The sequence below is a fragment of the Macrotis lagotis genome, chromosome 7 (assembly GCF_037893015.1).
Source record: "Macrotis lagotis isolate mMagLag1 chromosome 7, bilby.v1.9.chrom.fasta, whole genome shotgun sequence".
NCBI classification, from domain to species: domain Eukaryota; kingdom Metazoa; phylum Chordata; class Mammalia; order Peramelemorphia; family Peramelidae; genus Macrotis; species Macrotis lagotis.
The window spans coordinates 84,963,154-84,978,770 of NC_133664.1; the positions used below are offsets into that span (position 1 = coordinate 84,963,154).

A 15,617-nucleotide genomic window follows, 5' to 3' on the forward strand; every position below is an offset into this window, starting at 1 on the left:
TGTGCTATTGAATGTGCCACCTAATTGCCTAGGAGACATTGTGGTAAAGAAGAAGGAACCTGCCTCTGGAGACAGAGGACCTGGTTAGAATCCTGTCTCTGACAATGGTTACCTTCATAACTTTGGATAAGGCACTCATTTGCCTCAGTTTCTAAATCTGTAAACTAGTGATTGGGTCCAAAAAGGACTTAAAGTTCTCTTTCAGCTTTAGATTTGACTGTATGACCTTGAGCAACTCACCTGACTCTTAGCTTCCTAGCTCTCAATTTCTGATTCTATGATCCCATGAAGGAATGATTTGGACACTAAGTTCCAAACTGGGGCCATACTGTAGAATCTCTTAGGGTATTCTGTGTTCTAAGAGGATTTGGAAATCTAATTCAAGAAGTTATCTAAAAGTGCTTTGTTGAAAATTGTCTGGTCTATGCTGTGAGTGAGCACTGAATGATTGACCTTCTCTGGGTTTTTCAATTTTCTGCTTAACAAGGTTATCCACAAGGAGGAAAGCACTGGGTGAGTTGGGACTAGATTTTAGCAAATGAAATCAGGAATGCTTAAGAGGAGACAAATAATTTAATTCAATTCACCCATATAGATATTGCTGAATGGAAAGAAGTCGAAGTGACTTGACCACTTCTATGTGACTAAGTGCTTGTAACATCTTCTAAGTGGTTACCTTGTGAGGAAGGTAGATGCTGCTCTTGTTCCCAATTTGCAACTGAGAAGACCGAGGCAGACAGATGTAGTGTTTTCCCCAGGGTCCCACAAGTAGTGCATCTCTGAAGCTAGTTTTTGAATCCAGATTTTCCTGATTTCAAGTCCAGTGCTCTGTCCATTGTACCATATAACTATCCCTAAACTTCTGATTTCAATTTTCTGATTCTTTTAGTGTGCTACAGTGATCATCACTGTGTATCTGGCAGCAAACTGGGTGATTGATAGGATTAGTTATGTGAATTTTGATATTGAATTTCTTAAGGAAAAGATTGCCCTCAGACTAATCAACAGAGGTCATTCATGTCAATTGATGAAGGGGAGCAAATTTAATTGTCTTGATAGTTCAGGTTGTGTGATTTCAATACACTGAGAAATCACAAAATGGTGATTTATCAGGAAAATCTTTTGCTGAAAGTACTCAATGAGCTGGATGTCTTCTGTTACTATTGTCGCTACCTCTAATATAGATATTTCAATTTTGTTATGGATCTGGTGATCTCATCCTTGTGTGTACTCTTTGCAGTGTAGACTACAGCTTACATGTGTCTGACCATCATATGTGATTCTGGCCATGTTCCTGCCTAAATCCTTCAGAGACAGTCCATCCAACGTCTGTGGGTATTTCTGTGGTTCTCTTGATATTGTGTGGATACAAATAGTTCATTGTCTACATGTTATTTCTTGTTCTTTTCTGTTTGTGATCTCTTTGATGAGACTTCTATAGGATCTTCCCTTATGTGATTCTTTGCTCCAGATGGGACTCATTATACACCTCTCATTGCCCTTGTGGTCATTGTCAATTTAAAAGGTAGATTTTTGTTTCCAGGAGAAGTTTGGATGGGGGGTGATGAGGTTTTGTCCTTCATTCTCAAAGAATACCATGGCATTGGAGAGGTGATGTCATGACAAGTACCTGAATCAGATTTTGTTTTTTTAGTGAGGAGGGGGCTTTGCTAAATCACCAGCTTCACTTTCTTCTCCATAGCAATCTGGGTCCAGTGGCCAGATATGAATAAAACTAGATATAGCCCTAGATACCAGGCAATCAAGGTTAAGTGACTTGTCCAAGGTCACACATCTAGTGTCTAAGGCTGGATTTGAACTCCTGTCTTCCTCACTCCAAGGACAGTGCTCTATCCATTGCACCACCTAGCTATCCCTGAATGGTGGGTGGTGGTGGATACAATGTTAAAAAGGTGTAGAAGTTTTTCAAGGGCAATGCAACCTGTTCTCCTTCCACTGGATTTGGGACCCATTTGTTCCCATTTGAACACATTTTTTATTTAGAGAGGCAGTGGGATGGAGTGAATAGAGAACTGACTTTGAAACAGAATAATCTAAAACTAAGCCCTTCCTCAATCACCTTTCACCACTCTGCATACCCTTCCAAGACTACTAGATTGCTATCCATCCTATTCTGTTTATGTGAGTTACATATAAAAATGAGACTTGTGAGTTCATGTGTGATGAGAAAAAGAAAATCCAGGTATGGAATGTTTTCTATCAGTGAAGATGGGCACCTTCTCTATAACTTAGATCTTTGGAGAGTTTTCTGGGAGCCAGAAGATATGTGACTTGTCAGGGTCCTACAACTGTAAGTTTCAGGTGTGGGGTATGGAATCAGGGCTTCCTAAATTCAGTTATGACCATCCATTAACTTAAGGAAGTTTCTTTCCTCCTCCTTTCACATATTGACAAAGTGGTCACATCGATTTTTCATCTCACTGAATTTCTCAGTCTGAACAATAGACATTCTTAATTAACTTTTTTTCCTGCATGGATAATTAGGCCATAGTATTTTGATGTAATAATAAATAAACATTTATTAAATGTCTATTTTGTGTCTCTGAGCATTACATTATCCTTAATGATGATGATGATGATAATAAAAAATATGGTATAGTAGAAGGAACATGATATTTAGAGTCTGAAATCTTGGGTTCCAATTCTAATTCTAACTTCCTATGTGAAATTGGGAAAGTCATTAAACCCATCTTTATTCAACTAAAAAAATGGGAAGGTTGGATCAGAGCTCCCTTGCAGGCATAATTCCTATGATTCACTGTTAATTTACATAGTATTTCACAGTTTATAAAGTGCTTGTCTTAAAATGACTCTATGAGGTAAAGGTAATGTAAGTATTATCTTTGTTTCATAGATTTAGAAATTAAGGCTTAGATTTTAAAATTTTTTCCCCAAATGAAATTTTGGGAAAAGAGAAGATATCATTGGGTGAATTAGAATTATGATATTTCATGACTAATAGTCATCATCATCTATGTCCAGTCTCACAAATTTATCAGATGAGGAAATTTAGTTTAAGGAAGTTCAAGTAATCTGTTCAGAACAAGTTTTCTATGGAATTTGGACTGTTCCTTGGGAGATTGAGGCAGAGACAATGAGGGGAAATTTCTCCAAATTCAGGTTCAAACTCTAATTCTCTAAATACTGAGATGGAGAGCAAAGTTGGCAGCTATCTTTTTCCAAAGCTCACCCCTCTTTTACCTCTTGAACATGAAATAAATGGGACTACTGAGTTTTGCATGGGTTCCTTCCTTTTGTCACTTAGTTGGAGGTGAGAAACACAACAGTTGTGAACAAATCTGCTTCTGTTCAGGTTTTCTTCCTCTTAGACGATGGCTGTGGGTGGATTTGAAAGAACAAAACCTCACCCTTGGTTTCTATGGGGGTGGGAGTAGGGATCCCTAGCAGTAGGCAAGCTGTTGTCATATTTAACTTGGACCAGTTAACCATCTTCTGGGGAGGCATTCGGGTGATTCCAGAAGGATGTTGGAGGTATAGAACTTTGCCTTCTGTGATTAAGAAGAAGGAATCACTTTAGACTACTTATGGGAAGCCACAAAGAGGAAAGATAATGGCCTGAGCATGAGATGAGACCGGAAAGAATAATTATGATAGTTTTCTCTGTGGTGAAATGGGGAGGTAAGGCTAAATGACCTCTAGGATCTATCTCAGCTTCCAAGGCTATGGTCACATTTACATAGCATTTTATGGTTTCTAATGTTTCTTCAGGGTTGTGAAGTGAGTGTGTTTATGTATTTGCGAGTATGAACACATGTGAATATATTTACATAAATCTACACACACACATGTACATATCCACATAAGCCAACATGTCTCACCTGTTGGAAGATAAACTTCTTGAGCGCAAAGGCTTTGGTTTTTGTCTTTGGATCTCCTGGGATGAACACAAGAACTGAACACAGGACATCCTTAGTAAACATCTGTTGATTCATGCATTTCCTCAGAGCACTAGTGCAATGCTAACATAATAAAGAGTTAAATAACTTCATCGTTTGGTTGTTTATTTGATTGTAGTGAATTTATTAGCCCCCTTTTATAGATGAGGCAACAGACCCTGAAATGTGCGGCTTTTCTAAAGCATCCAGTTAGTAAGGAATAATTATTAATCTAGGGACATCTAATTATAAATATCTGAGTTCTCCTACCTCTTCTCCTCCTCCCCCCATCAAATCACATGTCAGACTTTCAAATTTCCTCCAGGTAAATTAGAGATTCCAATAGAGCCCATGCAAGTATATCTTAAACATCTGATCTGGTAGAATTCCTTTCCCTGGAAATCTTTAAGAAGGTGCTAGAAGAGATTAATTACTCTTTCAAGAACACTTCCTTTTCTGCCATTGTGTGGTCTCATTTATATTCCCATTTAGCCATGACCAGTTGGATATCAATCATTTGATCAATTAGACAAGGAATTTATTCTGCTTTTTAATAACCTTGTACAAAGAAGTTTCTACAGTTTTTCATTTTTAAAAAGGTATTAACATGCATGATTACAAAACTTTTTTGGGGGGGAGGGTCTTGATAAGATAGCCAAACAAGATTTGGAAGGATTAGACTTGAGTGTGAGACCTAGATCTGAATTTCAGTACCATCTATGCCAGTAATGGGGCAATGGAGCCTTGAGTAAGTGGTTCTACTTTACTTATCTGTAAAATGGGATTAATAGTACTTGAATATCTCCCTCACAGAGTGTGCAATGAGGATCAAATAAGATCTGGGGAGAATGCTATTTGAACCTCAAGGTATAATATACATAACAGCTGTGATTATTTTCTTCTAGCTGTTATTCCCTTCTAACAATGCACAGATACAATTCTATTTCCATGTACTCTAGCTTTTCTTGCATGATATCAATAGTTTTTTAAAAAAATATTCTGTTTACTAGGACTTTGGGACAATTGTCTTATGGCTAGAAGACATCTTAGAAGCTTACTATACCTCTTTATTTTGTAGCTGACAACCCGGGGTTCAGAAAAGTTACTTCCTTTGCTTAAGTTGATAGAGGTATGGAAGTATCAGGATTTGAACCTAGTTCCTTCCAGCTTTTTATCTAGGTCATCAATGAATTTGGTCTTTCTTAAAAATGTCTGTAGAATTACCTGTCTCTGCTCTTTCAAGATGAGCATTCTGTCTACAGTGGTTTAGTAGAAAGTTTTTATTGTTACTACTAGCAATTCATATTTGTGTACTGCTTGTGGAGGGAGGTACTGGAATGCATTTTGTGCTCATTTTAGAGATGAGTAAACTGAGGTTTGGAAAGATTAAAGTGATTTGCCCATGAGCAAAAAGTAATAGAGCCTAGGCTGAAAACTAGGTGTCTGCTTCTATTATCCCTTATTACCTTGTCATTTGATTTCCCAGGGGAAAGAAAGCATTTCTACAATTTTCAGTGTATAAGGAAGCAGAGTTAATTATTTCCATTAGTAGAAATGTTTTTCTTTTTCACTTCCTGAGACTACTTAGGGAGTCTTTTTTCTTCTTTTTGAGACCAAATAATATCTTACAATGCTGTCTACCAGGTTATAAAATAAAGGTCCAATTAAAATTCTATACAAAATAAATCCAGTAGAGGTGAGAGTTGTAATAAGCCTCTGAGGTTATTAAGTTAGACTCTGGTGCAGAGAGAATATTTCTGCCAAATTAACCACTATTCTTCCAAGAAAATCCTCCTCCAATGCACCATTATGGTGCAGAGGTGACTCTGAGTACATGAAAGGTGTAGCACGGATCCTGCGAGGTCCGACTGGACTCGACAGACTTTGTTTACAGGTCTACTGATGAACTGATGGTCTGTTATTTAAGGAAGTGAAGGCAATGAGAATAGCCCCTACTTTATGTCAATCACTGTACCAAGCTTTTTACAAATATCTCATTGGATTCTCACAAGCATCTTGAGAGGTGGGTGAGGTCATTATCTCCATTTTCCGCTTGAGGAAACTGAAGCAGAGGTTAAAATATTTACCATGGTCTCATAGCTAGAAAGTGTCTGAGGCTGGAATGAACTCATGTCTTCCCAATTCAGCACTCTCTCCACTATACTCTGTCAGCAAACAAGCATTTATTAATTAAAATGGGGGTAGGGATAGTTGAACATTGGAGTGTTCTGAGTAGAATTCCTTGTAAATATTAGAACTCTATGTCAAGGCATTAGGCTAAGTCTAGAAAGGCTAACACAAAGTCCCCGACCCCAGTGTGTTCCCATTTTAATGGAGAAGTCAGCATACAAACAATTATGTACGTACAAGATGTATACAAGAACCAAAGGAAATCTTGAAGGAAATCTCAGAGAGAAAGGACTGGGAAAGACCTCTTGGAGAAGGTGCTATGTTCTCTTTTGGGGACAATTTTGGAAGGAAGTCAGAGAAACCAGGAAATAATGGGGGGGCATTATAGGCTGAAAAAGTTCAGAGATGGGAGAGAGTATTTTAAGTGAGGAAATAGTACTTGTGGGCAGTGCTTACTTATTTTGGAGTGATGTTTGTCCTTCCTTTTCAAAGAAGACCACGACAACAGGGAGGTGATGCCATGACAAGCACATTAACTGGATTTGAGTGAAGGGGTGCTGTGCTAAGTCGCCAGTCTCATTTTCTTCTCCAGAGCCATCTGGGTCCAGTGGCCAGATAAGAATCAGGATGACTGGGGATGACCTTGGATGGGAGGCAATCAGGGTTAAGTGACTTGCCCAAGGTCACATAGCTAGTAAGTGGTAAGTATGTGAAGCTGAATTTGAACTCCAGTCTTCCTGACTTCAAAGTCAGTGCTATATTCACTGCACCATATAGCTGCTCCTACTTATTTTGGAGTAGATAGAGGAGAATCAAGTATAAGAAAACTGGAAAGGCAGGAAGAGGCCAATTTGTGAATGTCTTTTAAATTTTTTGTAAATTTATTTTTTTTCTAATTAGATGAAAAATAATTTTAAACATAGATGTTTTTGAGTTCTAAATTCTCTCCTTCCTTCCTTCCTCTTCCCCTGACTCCCTACTCCCTTCCTTGAGATGACAAGCAGTTTGATATAGGTTATATATGTGCAATCATGGAAAACATATTCCATATTAGTCAAGTTGCAAAAAAAAAAACACTCCGCAGAATAAGTAAAGTAAAAAATAGTATGCTTTGATCTCCATTTAGACTCCATCAATTTTTTCTCTGGAGGTGGATAGCATTTTTTCTGAGAATATCTTTAAATGCCATAGTGGCCTGTTTTCTGTTTAATCCTCAAGGTAATGGGGAGATGCTGGAGATGATGTAGGAGAGTAAAATGACTTAGGAAGATCACTCTGGTACTTGAGTGGAAGGGGAACTTGGAGGAGGGAGATACCAGTTAACAAAATAGTGTTTCAGAGATGAGGTACCTGCGACCGGCATCAATGGGGCCTCTGTGTGAGTGGAGAGGAGACACTGAGGAGAAATATTTTGAAGGAAGAAATGACCAGACCTGACAGCATGTTGACTATGAAGAGACAAGGTTTGAACCGAGGTCAGGAGCCTTTCTAGAGATTTAATTCCAGAAAGTTGCCCATTAGAGAATACATATTGTTAGGTACGACACCTCATAAAGACTGTTACAGGGCAGTATTCAAAAGAACATAGACTTAGAGTCATATGTCCTCTTTCTCATGTTGGATCCTCTACTTACCTGGGCCATCATGGACTAGTCACATTACAACTCACAGACTCAGTTTCCTTATCTGCAAAATGGAGGCAGGGATACTTGTAAATATTCGAACTCTTTGACAAGGTGAGTTGATGATGGTTCAATAAATAGAAAAGCCCTATATTTTAAAATATTTTTTGAATTTTGCCTCTGTCTCTAAATAGCTATATAACCTTAGACAATAACAACAATGACAAAAATGTATATGTAGCAGTTTAAGGTTTACAGAGCTCTTTACACATATTAACACTGGCTCCTCACACCAGTTATATAAGGGAGGTGCAATTATTCTCATCCCCCTTTTTCAGATAAGGGAAATCAGTTAATTTTTCTTGGCTTTAACTTTTGCATTTGTCCAGTGAGGAAGTTGGACTAGGTGGATATTCCTTAAGGTACCTTTTAGTTTTAAGGATATGATTGACATGGAGCCTTAGGAAGAATTACAGTTTGTGTCAGCATCTCAAGGGAGTCCCCAGATGGATGAAATCGCAGCTTCTTGAAGTTGTGAGGAAAGTTAACTGCTGTTACTTTTGGCCAGAACAGAGCCATCTTGTATGTGGTATCCCATTGGGATCCAGTCCTTATCCAGTTGGCAGTTTAACTTAGAAATGTTCATTTGGATCCTTGAAATAAAAAAAATGATATTAGGAAGTTTGGAAAAACTTTCAGTTTATGAGTGGATTAGGAGGGGTACATTATACATGATTAAATTAGGACCAAATTAGTGACCATTTCCCAAGAAAAGGGGGAAGAGTGGCCGTACTTGAGTAAGAGTTTCCAGATCCTTTAAATGAAGAGGCAGAGAGGGAGTGATCAGCTCTAAGGTCAGTGAAAGACATTGTCTTCAGTCAGGGCTTCCTGCAGGACTAGGGTTTTCCTTGATTTCATTCTCACCCTAATTGTGAATGCTTTCCCTTCTAAAACTACTTTTATTGCTGCTGAGTTGTGTCTGACTCTTTTTTTACATGCCCTCTTCACCCCTCCATTTGGAATTTTTTTGGTAGAGACTAGAATGGTTTACTATTTCCTTCTCCAGCTCATTTTTACAGATGAGGAAACTGAGGCAAATGAGGTTAAATTATTTTCTCAGGTTCACACAGTTATTAATAAATCCCTGAGGTTGGATTTGGACCCAGGAAGATGAATGTTTGCTATTCTAGATCCAACACTCTTACACTGTGCCGCCTAGCTGTCCCTAAAGCTACCTTAGATTTGTTTTATCTGTGTTCTCTATATATGTAACATCTATTTACCCTGATGATATATGAGCTCCTTGAGGACCTAGCCTGTTTCACTTTGGCTCACAGTAGGCATCTTGTGAATGCTTGCTGAATGATTGTTGTATGATATAGTTGAGACTAGGAGATGGTGTTTGTTAAGTTCAGAAGGCTAGTGTCAGTTTTGTGGGCTTTGGATGGTTTTAGGTGCACCCCAAGAGATGCATATAATAGTTTTTCCTAGAAGATTATAATTCCTTTCATATTTTAAGTGTCTCCCATAATTTATCGATACACTCATCTCTGAGAATCATCTGTTGTATTTTCATGAACTTTATTTCCAATATTTAGTGACAATAGTTATACTCATTCTTTACATGACTCAAATATGAATTTTAGGGAGGACACAGAATGGTATAGTGTCAAGGCTCAGTCATTGCCAAGATTAAACCTATGTTTCTATGACCTATTGATTTGGGAAAGATGTAATTTCTATACTTGTTCCTCAAGGTTTTACAGAGTTGTCTATCCTAAACATCTCATCTTTAGTGAAGAGCCAAATACATGTGATGAGTTTACAAATATAGTCATCCTAACTCTTTGCACTAGTGAAGTGTGATTAGAATGTGGTCAAATATGAAGGTAGATAGAATTGTTTTTTTAAAAATTATATTTATTTGACATTTTATTTTCTCTTCACTTGCATGTCAAAACTATTTTGGACATTATTTTTAAGATTGTAAATGGTAAATTCTTGCCTTCCCTCCTTACCCTACTCAATTATTTTGAAAGCAAGCAGTGTGATCTAGATTATACATGTGTAGTCATGAAAAGCAAATTTCCATTTTAATCATGTTGTGAAAGGAAATTCAGACAAAGATAAAAACAAGAAAAATAAAGATAAAATATTCTGATCTACATTCAGATTTAAGTTCTTTTTCTGGAGATGGATCGCATTTTCCATAAGTCCTTTGGAATTGTCTTAGACTATTGTATTGCTGAGAATAACTGTCATTCACAGTTGATCATCGTACAATATTTCTCTTACTGTATAGGTGTTCTCCTGTGCTTGCTTATTTGTTTTGCATCAGTTCATATAAGTCTTTCCAAATTTTTCTAGGAGCATCCTGCTCATCATTTCTTATAGTATAGTAGTATTCCTTCATAATCACATACAACTAGTTTAGCTGCTCCTCAATTGATGAGCATTCTCTTAATTTCCATTTCTTTGCCACCATTAAAATAGTTGCCTTGAATACTTGTGTACTTAAAGACCCTTCTACTTTTTTTAAATCTCTTTGGGATACAGACATAGTATTTGGGTAGATCTACTTTTTATTATTAAGTAAATGATAGGAAGAGTATTCTAAGAGTTTACTAAAGTTATGGATAAATTAGCCTGAAATTAAAACTGCATTGCTGCAATAATTAATAATCATGTGTACATAATTGAGAATTTAAAGTGTATTTTGAAAAATATTACCCCTTTAACATGTGATGAAATCACTGATGAAAATCATTTTTTTCTCACTTCAAGTAAAATGCAAACTGGGATTAGGGAGTAGATGATAAGACCCAGAAGCCAAGAAGCTCAAATCTAAGCCTCATATCTTTGGCTGATTTAGCTGTCTGGTGACTTAGCTGTCTGGTTGAAGATAGTAGTGGGCTAAACTCACAAAAAAAGAACTGAAATAGTCAGAAATTGTTACTAAAAGCATAATAGGTACTTTTTAAGGTAAAAAGAAAACATCAAAAGCTGCCCAAACTGATGAAAAAAAAATCAATACATTACTCACTGTGTATCATTTACTCTGGCATTTTCTTAACTTCTCAAAAACATATACTTTGATACTGTGCAGGGCTATTAAAGGAATCAATGTCCAGGCAAATGGACAAATTTGTTCTCTTGTAGTTAAACTTCTTAGGGAATGGAAAAGGAAGGGGAATTTCCCAAAGCATGAAGCAATTTACTAAATTTTGTAAGCATTCATTTTGATTAAATGGGAGGTAGAGCTAATGCATTTTTTCCCTGCTGTGGTCTCCACATTATCTGCTAAAGTGAGACTGAGTTTAAGTTGAAAGAACCTTTTAGTTTGAATGATGCTTATAATTTTCCAAATATAGCTCTTGGTCAACACAGTGCTTTGCCCCTGGCTATTTAGTCTCCCGTGAAATTACCAAGGGATCTGCTTTTGGTAAATTCCCTTGAATTATATTGCAATAGTAACAGTAATTGCTGATCATATACAACTGATTAGCAATCAATCAACAATTGTTTATCAGAAATATAATATAAACCAGATACTGACTAGGTAATACTAGAACAAATCTTTTAATGTTTTCAATTTTGTCTTGGTATTACACTTTTATATCTAATTTCTTTTCATTGTTTTTTAAGCTAATCCAATATAGGTCACCTCTCTCCAATCTATCCTCTTTATTGCTGTTATATTTATATTCCCTAACTACAGAATTGATCGGATTACTCCTATCATCAATCCTTTCAAAGACTCCCTATTACCTACATTTTGTAAAAATTCTATAGTTTGACATTCAAGGCTCTCTACATTATTATGCAATGCCATTCAGCCTTTCAAGACATGTTTGTCTGCCTGTGCTCTGCACTTCAGGCAAATTGAATGACTGTCACCATTCTCTGTTCACTGCATGCTTTCCTGGCCTGGCTCTTTCTTTACTCTCCATATGGTTTTTTCCTGGGGGACTTATCTCATCTCTCCATCTATAAATCCTGTAACTTGTTGAGGGATCATCTTCATCTAAAAAAATTGCTTCTAAAACTTTGTTTGTCAATGACCTTTCTGGAATTCAGAAATATTGTCTTCATACCTTATTTATTGTTTTATATCCATGATTTTTAATTATAATTATATGTACATGTTGATTATCTACCTATCTCCAGGAGAGTAAGGTCTATGTTTCATCTAAAGTTCCATCTCCCCCCAGAGCCTAGGAAAGTGCTATTTCACATATCAATATTGATATACTGCATTGGGTTGAATTGAAATTGTACTGTCATCCCAGTTATGGGAGGGATTCTAAGCAAATCAATAATCTTTTCATGAATTTGGTCTATGATAGTTATAGTTATGGAAGATAATGGTGACAGAAAGGAAAGGGACTTTGCCTCCAAGTTGCTCATGTGTTATTGGGATAGACACAGCATGCACTCAAAGAAGTAGAAAGAGGATGATATGAGAAGAGAAAGAACTAACAGCTGAGAAGTGGAGGAAAATAAGGATCGGGGAGGCAATATAGTGCATTAGAAAGTTCATGGGCTTGGTAGTCATAGTAACAGGGATCACATCCTGCTGCTTATACTACCTCTGTGTCCTTGGGCAAGTCACAACCACCTTGGGCCTCAGTTTCTTCTATAAAATGAAACAGTTGAACTTCATGGTCCCTGAGATCCTTTTAAGATCTAGATCTGTAATACTATTTTTCTAAAGGGTTAAGGAGAGGAGGCAGAGTTAGAGGCTTACAATAATTTTATAGAGGTAGTTGGTAATAGCTTGTACAACTAACTCCAGAGAGTCAGGGGATAAGCTGCTGGTGTGGATAACTATCTAGTAACTGAATTTGACTGTGATATAAAATATCTAAAAATAAATAATGTGAAATAAATATGGAAAAATAGGTTGACATCACCTTATGGATGGCCTCAAATGTCTTGATGAAGTATCTGTTTTATAAAATTGGAGGGGTTACCACAATGTTAAATTCCTATTCAGTGACGCATTGGTGGACATATAACTAGAGAAATGAAATCATAGTGTTACTTAACATTCACTATAAATGAAATCAGAAGATAAAAGCAAGTTGCAATTAAATGCAAGATTATCTTTGGATAGACAGGGGAATGAATTGGTAGAGTTTTTTTTTTTTTTTAACCAGGCAGTCAAAGAAGCATTTCAATAAACATCTCATATTGCATGTTTCATAGCAAATGTTTATTAAAAGGATATCATTTATACATTAACATTGTTTATGGAGGAATGAAAGAGGTTAAAAAACTCTTAAAAATACTCCTAAGAGTCTTCAAATTAAATCAGTATATTTTTGATACTTGATTGCTTCAAAGGAAAGATACGAAAAGAATGTCAAATGCACATGTTTAAAATATGAATAATAAAGAATGAGATGAGTGAGGGACTTGTAGAACTTTCTAGAAGTCTTATCCTTATATGATATGAATATCAATTAATTAATTTTCGAGAAAAGAATTAGAAATCATTGGATATATAATGGAAAACAAATAAGATTAAAAATGAAGTTGATTATTTTAAGTCAGAAAACCTAAATTACTGAGATAGGAATAATTCCTGAATGAAATGATCATTGGCTTAAAGAGAGTTAAAATTAACTTGAAAAAAGAAAAAAATGAAAAAAAATATGGTGTACAAGTAAAACAACTTTAATCTAATTTATTTAAATAATTTATTGATATTGAAAAATGGAATATAGATGGAAAAATGACTGATGCTGATTGTGATGAGTTCATATGGAAGTCAATCACTTTAAAATCTCTTACCATAATAGGGAGATCAACCTGAAAAACCACTTCAGTCAATACACATTTTATTTACTTGTCAAACAGAGAGACCCGGAAGTCAACAGGAATATAGGTTTAAAATATAAAATCTTTTGGAGCAGATAGAAAATTATGAACAATGTTACCTCCTATGGCAGAGAAATGGAAGAAGGAAGAAACAGTTTAAAGAAAGCTTGATAAGAGAAAACCTAAGCAAATTCAAACCAAGGACATTTTAGGAGCAAATCAAATAAGAGGATATAATAAGGAAAGATGGAAAAAATCATGTAGGATTGTTATAATGAATAGCTTTTACTATCAAGAACAGTGAAGCCATAACATTTAGAAGCCAACATCACAGTAGAGGAGATATGATTGTCATTACAGAGAATAAAGAGGAAAACTGCTGAATTACAATAAGCTTAAAGATGGGATCTTTGCTGGAGTCCCACAGTTGTAAGAATTTTAAAAGATCAATTCATAAGGTAGCTGAATAAGAGGAAATTGCTGAAATTAAAGGAAAAAAATCTTAAGGAGAATATAGTAGGAAATAAGAAAGCCTTTATAGTTATGTTCCTCATATCTATAACAGAAAATTCACTGAAAAATGTAGAAAATCCAAGATCCCACTGAACTGATTGTTGGCAATTAAAATAATTTAATTTTATAGAGCAAAACTAGGTCTTCCTTTCATATATAAGCCTTCTTCAAGAATGCATGAAATATATATAATAGAGAAAACCTTGCTCAATGACCCTTCAACAATTATTAGATAAGGTATTAAATCAAGAGGGAGCTTGCCAACTCATCAATTCCGCCTCCTGTTTTGGAGGGCTAACAAAGAGTCCAAGAGGCAGAGGAATTCCTTATGAAATGGTGAAGTTCTCCTGCCTTCTGATGATATTTTGATGGTTGAATCAAGCACCAGAACATGGCAGACCTGGAAAAATCCAGGTAGATAAATGTCTGATTTTTGTGATTTTGACATACAGTGAGATGGACAGCATATAGATTTCATCTATTGGTATATAAATTTGATAGATATTGCAAATGGACATTAAATTGGACCCAGTGTTAAACAGTAGGAGAATAGTCTGTGTTGCCACAGGGAAAACTAATAAAGAGGAAGGTACCCAGGACAAATAGGGGAACCACCCCAAAAGTGCCAAAAGATGCAAAGAGGTCAAATAACACAAACATTGAGAAAAAAACCATTTTTGATATGCTTTCAGGGATAAGTTTTATTTTGTGGGTGGGCCAAAATAGAAATAAATGGGTGGATGTCTTGAGCAGTTCTCTCTTTTTAAGAGTCATCTAAACTATTATAGTTTTGACACAGGATGAGATCTTGAGAAGTTTATGTTAAGTGGAAAATGTTTTTAGTTTTTGTTTGTTTTATTGATTATGTTTACTTTCTTTACTCTCAATGTTTGTGTTCTCATTGATTTAGAAGTTACCCCTTGGGATGAAGATTACAGTCTTGTTCATCCTGTTTGACTTTGACTTTATCCATGTCCTTAAAGTTCACTAAGAATTCACCCAATATATTAAAGTCCATCCATGACTTCTCCTGATTTTGTTATTGTTCTCTTGACTTTGTTGCTCATGAGTTTTCAATCATCCATTCATTTATTCTCTACTGTTTCATAATTACTTCTTACTGGATAAAACTGGATATATATGGATTAGTGAGTATCATAACTGATAGTTTTTTTTTTTTTTAATGCAAGGCAAATGGGGTCAAGTGGCTTTCCCAAGGACACACAGCTAGGTAATTATTAAGTGTCTGAAGCTGCATTTGAACTCAGGTACTCCTGATTCCAGGGCAGGTGCTCTATCCACTGCACCACCTAGCTGCCCCTGGATTCAGTTTAAGTAGTGTTTATATATTATCTAGTGTTGACTTCAGGATCTTGCCCCTTATTTCATCAACCCCGCCTCCACTGCCCCCACCCCCATAATCCCATCACCTTACTTTCAACTGATCTTCTTAGAACATCACTTTGATCAGGACTTCTGAAGAGAGTTGTCTTTGCTTAATTTTTATTTGTAATTACTTTATTAAATTTATTATAATTACTGCAAAAAAGTAATTAACAACCTTCAATGCAAATGGTAATCATTTAATGTTTCTGAGTCTCCGTTTTCTCCT

The 15,617-nt window shown here is 36.0% G+C and overlaps 1 protein-coding gene across 5 annotated transcripts in view; it reads left to right on the top strand.

Annotated features, from left to right (window-relative positions):
• The window catches only part of LOC141492677 (receptor-type tyrosine-protein phosphatase N2-like), a 333,809-nt gene that overhangs the window by 85,531 nt on the left and 232,661 nt on the right, over positions 1–15,617 (top strand). The gene's annotated exons all lie outside the window — the stretch shown is intronic.